The following is a 6,739-nucleotide window of genomic DNA, read 5'->3' on the forward strand; positions in this document are numbered from 1 at the left end:
TACCTGCAGGTCCCTGTGCTCCTGCACCCCCTTTAGAAATGTACCCTCTAATTAATATTGCTCCACCTCACTCTTACTGCCAAAATGAATCACCTCACATATTTGTGCATTAAATTCCATCTGCCACTTGTCCACCCATTCCACTAGTCCTCTTGAAGTTTATCACTATCCTCCTCACAGTTCACAATACTTACAAGTTTCGTGTCATCCACACATTTTGAAATTGTTCCCCGTACACCCAAGTCTAGGTCACTAATATATACCAAGAAAATCAGTGGTCCCAACACCGACCCCCGGGGAACCCCACTAAATACCTTCCACCAGTCCGAAAAACAATCGTTCACAACTACTCTCTATTTTCTGTCACTGAGCCAATTTTGTATCCATGCTGCTACTGTTCCATTTATTCCATGGGCTCAAACTTTGCAAACAAGCCTGTTATGTGGCACTTTATCAAATACCTTTTGGAAGTCCATATACACCCCATCAACCGCGTTGCCCTCATCAACCCTCTCTGTTTCCTCATCAATAAGCTCAAGCAAGTTAGTTAAACACAATTTGCCCTGAACAAGTCCATTCTGTCTTTCCTTAATTAATCCGCATTTGTCCAAGTGACTATTAATTTTGTCCTGAATTATCATTTCTAAAAGCTTTCTCACCACCGAGGTTAAACTGACTGGCCTGTAGTTGCTGGGCTTGTCCTTCCACCCTTTTTTGAACAAGGGTGTAACATTAGCAATTCTCCAGTCCACTGGCACCACTCCTGTAACTAAGGAGGATTGGAAGATCATAGCTAGTGCCTCCACAATTTCCACCCTTACTTCTCTTAAGTATCCTTGGGTGCATCTCATCTGGTCGTGGTGACTTAACAACGTTAAGTATAGCCAGTCTATTTAATACCTCCTCTTTATCAATTTTTAGCCCATCCGGTATTTCAACTACCTCCTCATTCACCGTGACGTGGGCAACATCTTCTTCCTTGGTAAAGACAGATGCAAAGTATTCATTTAGTACCTCAGTCATGCCCTCTGGCTCAATGCGTAAATTCCCTTTTATGTCTGTAATTGGCCCCACTCCTCCTTTACCACCCTTTTACTATTTATATGCCTTTGGAAGGCTTTTAGATTCTCTTTTATGTTAGCCACACGTGTCTTCTCGTACTCTCGCTTTGCTTCCCTTATTTGTTTTTTCACTGCTCCTCTGAACCTTCTATATTCAGCCTGGCTCTCAATTGTGTTATCCACCTGACGCCTGTCATTTGCACTCTTTATCTGCTTCACCTTACTCTCTGTCTCTTTATTCATTCAGGGAGCTCTTGATCTGTTTGCCCTACCTTTCCCCCTTGTGGGGGATATACCTTGACTGTACCCAAACTATCTCGACTTTAAAGGCAGCCCATTGTTCAGCTACAGTTTTTCCTTCCAATCTTTGATTCCAATTTACTTGTGCCAGATCTGTTCTCACTCCATTGATGTTGCCCACCCCCCCAAATTAATTATCTTTACTCTGGATTGCTTCTTATCCTTTTCCTAGCTAATCTAAACCTTATGAACTGTCACTTGATTCACTTGACCCACCTTATTCCCCAGAACCAGATCCAGCAATGCCTCATTCCTCTTTGGAATAGAAACATACTGACATAGAAAATTCTCATGAACACTTTCTAGAAACTCTTACCCCTCTCTGCCTTTTACACTATTATTATCCCAGTCCATATTAGGATAATTAAAGTCCTCCATTATGACTACTCTATGATGCTTACATCTCTATAATTCCCTTGCAAATTTATTCCTCTGTAACCTTCCCACTAGTTGGTGGCCTATAGAATACCCCCAGCAATGTAATGGTACCTCTATTGTTTCTTAGCTCTAACCAAATAGATTCTGTCCTTGACCCCTCTAGGACATCCTCTCTCTTCAGCACTGTAATGTTCTCCTTAATCAATACAGCTACCCCTCCTCCTTTCCTTCCTTACTTATCTTTCCTAAACACATTGTATCCAGGAATATTTGTATCCAATCCTGCCCTTTTTTGAGTCAGGTCTCCATTATCACCACAACATCATATTCCCATGTGGCTATCTGTACCTGCAGCTCACCAACCTTATTTACCACACTCTGTGCATTCATATACATGCACAGCAAACCTAATTTAGGCCTATTACATTCCCTCTTATTCGACCCCACCTGATTTCTTACGATTTCCTACTCTAGTGGTCTCTGTCTCTCCCAATTCTCTGTGCAGTTTGGTTTTCCTCTCTAAATATACCTCCTGGTTCCCACACCCCTTCTAAGTTCCCAATAGCACTAGCAAATTACCCCGCAAAACATTGGTCCCAGCTCTGTTCAGATGCAGTCCATCTGGCCTGTACAGGTCGCATCTCCCCCAGAACTGATCCCAATGTCCCAGAAATCTGAAGCCCTCCATTCCTGCACCATCTCTCCAGCCACCCATTCATCTGCTCTATCCTCCTATTTCTAAACTCACGCATGCAGTACTGATAGTAATCTGGAGATTATTACCTTTGAGGTCCTACTTGCTAGTTTCTTTCCTAGCTCCTTAAACTCTGCCTGTAGGACCTCAACCCTCTTTCTACCATGGCAACATACCATCGTGGCTTCACATCTATGACCACAGAAATGCCTGTCTGTCCCCCTAGCTATTGAATCCCCTATCGCAATTGCTTTTCCAATCTTCCTCCTGCCTCACTGTATAGCTGAGCCAGCCCTGGTGCCATGGTCTAGACTCTGGATGCAAACCCCAGAGGAATCATCAATCTCACCAGTATTCAGAGCGGAATGCTGGTTGGTGAGTAAGATGCACTCAGGGAACTCCTGCATGACCTGCCTGGAGGTCACCTATTCCCTCTCTCCTTGCATACTCTTAAGCTGCAGAGTGACCACATCTATAAGTGTGCTATCCATGAAATTCTCAGCCTTGGCGATGTTCCACAGTGACGCCAGTTACTGCTCAAGCTCTGAAACCTGGAACTCGAGCTGCTGCAGCTGACAAAATATCCTGCACATATGGTTGTGCAGAACACGAGAAGCTTCCTGGAGTCCCCACATGGAGTAGGATGTGCATTCCACTGGGCTGAGCTGCCTTGCCATGCCTCTATTTATTAGGCTATTAAACTTACTAGTTAAAAAACGACTCACCAGCTACTCACCAATTATTTGCTCCGGACCCGCTTCACACTGCTCCTGGTTCTGATGTGATCCGACCAAGGAGGGAGGAGTGCACTGTCTTTTCTAGTGCCACTTCTCCACAGGTCACAACATATATTTGAACGTTTACCCAGTTACCGATATGGTCAACCATAGACTCTAGTCTTTATCCAGAATAAAATACACCAACCAGGTTTTTTTTAATAAACAACAAAATTATCAGTTTATTATAAAACAAGACATAACTGGTAACAAAGCAAAACATTAACACATAGATTGAAATATGAAAGCTGCTGTTTACCTTAGCCCCTCAAACACACATACATGCACCAGTTAACTGGAAAAAATAGAGATTTTCTTTTTAGTACTCTGTTACAAAAAATGACAAAAAAAAAGAGTACTTTGGCTAAACACTTGCTAATTCTTGAAGAAAAAAGAGAAGATATGGAAAGATTTCAGTTGTCCCTTTTTTGGTTTGGCATCTTTTAAAAGTGAGATAGGAAGAATTCAGGGCCGGCATGTTCCTGTTAGATGGAAGGGCAAGGCTGGCAAGTTTAGGGAACCTTGGTTGATGAGGGATATTGAGGGTCTGGTCAGGACAACGAAGGAGGCATATGTCAGGTATAGGCAGCTGGGATCAAGCGAGTCCCTCGAGGAGTATAGGGGATGTAGGAGTACACTTAAGAAGGAAATTAGGAGGGCGTAAAGGGACTATGAGATCTCCCTGGTAGATAAGATAAAGGAGAATCCTAAAAGATTCTATAAGTATATTAAGAGTAAAAGGGTAGCTAGGGAGAGAGTAGGTCCCCTTAAGGATCAGTGTGGTAATCTATGTGTGGAGCCACGGGAAATGGGCGAGGTCTTAAATGAATACTTATCGTCTGTATTTACCGTGGAGAAGGTCATGGAAGCTAGTGAGTTCAAGGGAGGGAACAGCGATATCCTGGAGCATATCAACATTACAAAGGAGGAGGTTTTGAAGCGCATTAAGGTGGATAAATTCCCAGGGCCTGACCAGGTGAATGCTAGGATGCTGTGGGAAGCAAGGGAAGAGATTGCTGGGGCCCTGGCAGAGATTTGTGTATCATCGTTAGCCACGGGTGAGGTACCGGAAGACTGGAGGATAGCTAATGTACCTTTATTTAAGAAGGGGAGCAGGGATAAGCCAGGCAGCTACAGGCCGTTGAGCCTTACATCAGTGGTGGGACAGTTATTGGAAGGGACTCTGAGAGACAGGATTTATATGAATTTGGAAAGGCAAGGTCTGATTAGGGATAGTCAGCATGGCTTTGTGTGTGGGAAATGATGCCTCACGAATTTGATTGAGTTTTTTGAGGAGGTGACCAAGAGGATTGACGAGGGCAGGGCGATGGACATTGTCTACATGGACTTTAGCAAGACCTTTGACAAGGTCCCGCATGGTAGGCTGGTCCAGAAGGTTCAAACACGTGGGATCCAGGGTGAGCTAGCCAATTGGATACAAAATTGGCTTGGTGATAGGAGGCAGAGGGTGGTAGTGGAGGGTTGTTTTTCAGATTGGAGGTCGGTGACCAGTGGTGTGCCGCAGTGATCGGTGCTGGGCCCTTTGTTGTTTGTCATATATATTAATGACTTGGATGTGAATGTAGGGGGCATGATTAGTAAGTTTGCAGATAACACCAAAATTGGTGGTATAGTGGACAGTGAAGAAGGTTGTCTAAGGTTACAACAGGATATAGATCAACTGGGAAAGTGGGCAAGGGATTGGCAAATGGAATTTAATGGAGACAAGTGCAAAGTGATGCATTTTGGGAAGTTAAACCAGGGCAGGACATATACAGTGAATGGCAGGGCCCTGGGGAGTGTTGTTGAGCAGAGAGACCTTGGGGTGCAAGTACATAGTTCCCTGAAAGTGGCAACAACGGTGGCGGAGAAGGCATGTGGTATGCTTGCCTTCATCGGCCGAAGCATTGAGTACAAGATTTGGGACGTCATGTTACAGTTGTACATAACGTTGGTTAGGCCGCATTTGGAGTACTGTGTGCAGTTCTGGTCGCCGCACTACAGGAAAGATGTGATTAAGCTTGAGCGGGTGCAGAAAAGATTCACAAGGATGTTGCCTGGTTTGGAGGGCTTGAGTTATAAAGGGAGATTGGATAGGCTGGGTCTGTTTTCCCTGGAGCAAAGGAGGCTGAGAGGGGACATGATAGAGGTATATAAAATTATGAGAGGCATAGATAAGGTAGATAGCCAGAGTCTGTTTCCCATGGTAGGGATAATTAAAACTAGAGGGCATAGATTTAAAGTGAGAGGGAGGAGGTTTAAAGGGGATCAAGGGGGTAAATTTTTCACACAAAGTATAGTGGGTATCGGGAATGAGCTGCCAGAAGAGGTGGTGGAGATAGGAACAGTCGCAACATTTAAGAGGCATCTGGACAGGTACTTGAATGAGCAAGGCATAGAGGGATATGGAATTAATGCAGGCAGGTGGGATTAGTATAGATAGGAATTATGGTCGGCATGGGCGCGGTGGGCCGAAGGGCCTGTTTCTATGCTGTACGACTCTATGACTCTATCCCAAATACGTGCAGCTGGCTATCACTGGGATCTTTCTCTCTCGAGCAATTCGTTCAGGCGGCGTCGATGATTTATCCGGCACATTGTTCCAGCGCCTCAGGAGAAACGTGGCATCGGGTTTCAAGCAGGCCTTTCAGGACAAATGTAGCATCAATTTCTCTATTTCTTACACTCACTTCTAAGAGATTCTCAAAGAGATGGGAAAACTGGCAGGCTGGGGTGACTGCTCTCCTTGCTGGTTTTTAAAACTGCAACTGACTGTCCAAAGCGAAACCAAAAACCATCTCAAGAGTCAAGCCTCCTGACCCCTATAAATCTTGATCTGTCACTTCTCTGAAACCATCTTCTCCAAGTCAAAAAAGCGCCCTGCTGGGTATTTATCTGAAGACAGCTATTTGCAAACAAGACCTTTCAGTCCTTTCAATGGCCCCCGTGAAAAAAACATCCATTCTTTTCGGTTTTCCCAAATAAACAAAAGTCCTCAAAATCTATCATAAAATAGAAGTACTTTCATAACAGATGAAAGGTCATAGGCCTGAAATGTTAACGCTGCTTCTCTCCACAGATTCTGCCTCACCTGGTGAGTATTTCCAACACTTTCTGTTTTTATTTCACACTACTCCTGGCCTGCTTCACCATCTTTACAGGGTAACTAGTGATGGGCAATAAATTTGGCTTACCAGTTTTTTCCACATCCCAAGAGATAATAATAATGAAAGGAAGAGGACAAGAAATCTGAGGCTTTAATACAGGGGGCATTAGGACCTGAAGGAATTAATGTGATAACACGGGAGTAATTCCTTACAGCACTTATGTGAGTCATACAACATTAGAATGATCATACTGAAAATTCGGAATGAGTGGTTAAGGAGATGTATACCAAGCAAACACAATTTGTTCCTAACAAATTGAAAAAAATAACCAGTCCAAATAGCCCAGTTAGTTAAACCAGAAGAAGTAATTCATCATATTCTGTTCAGGGAATTATTTTACAGAAACAATATTGCCATATGTAA

This window comes from Heterodontus francisci, chromosome 1 (assembly GCF_036365525.1).
Source record: "Heterodontus francisci isolate sHetFra1 chromosome 1, sHetFra1.hap1, whole genome shotgun sequence".
Classification (NCBI taxonomy): Eukaryota; Metazoa; Chordata; class Chondrichthyes; order Heterodontiformes; family Heterodontidae; genus Heterodontus; species Heterodontus francisci.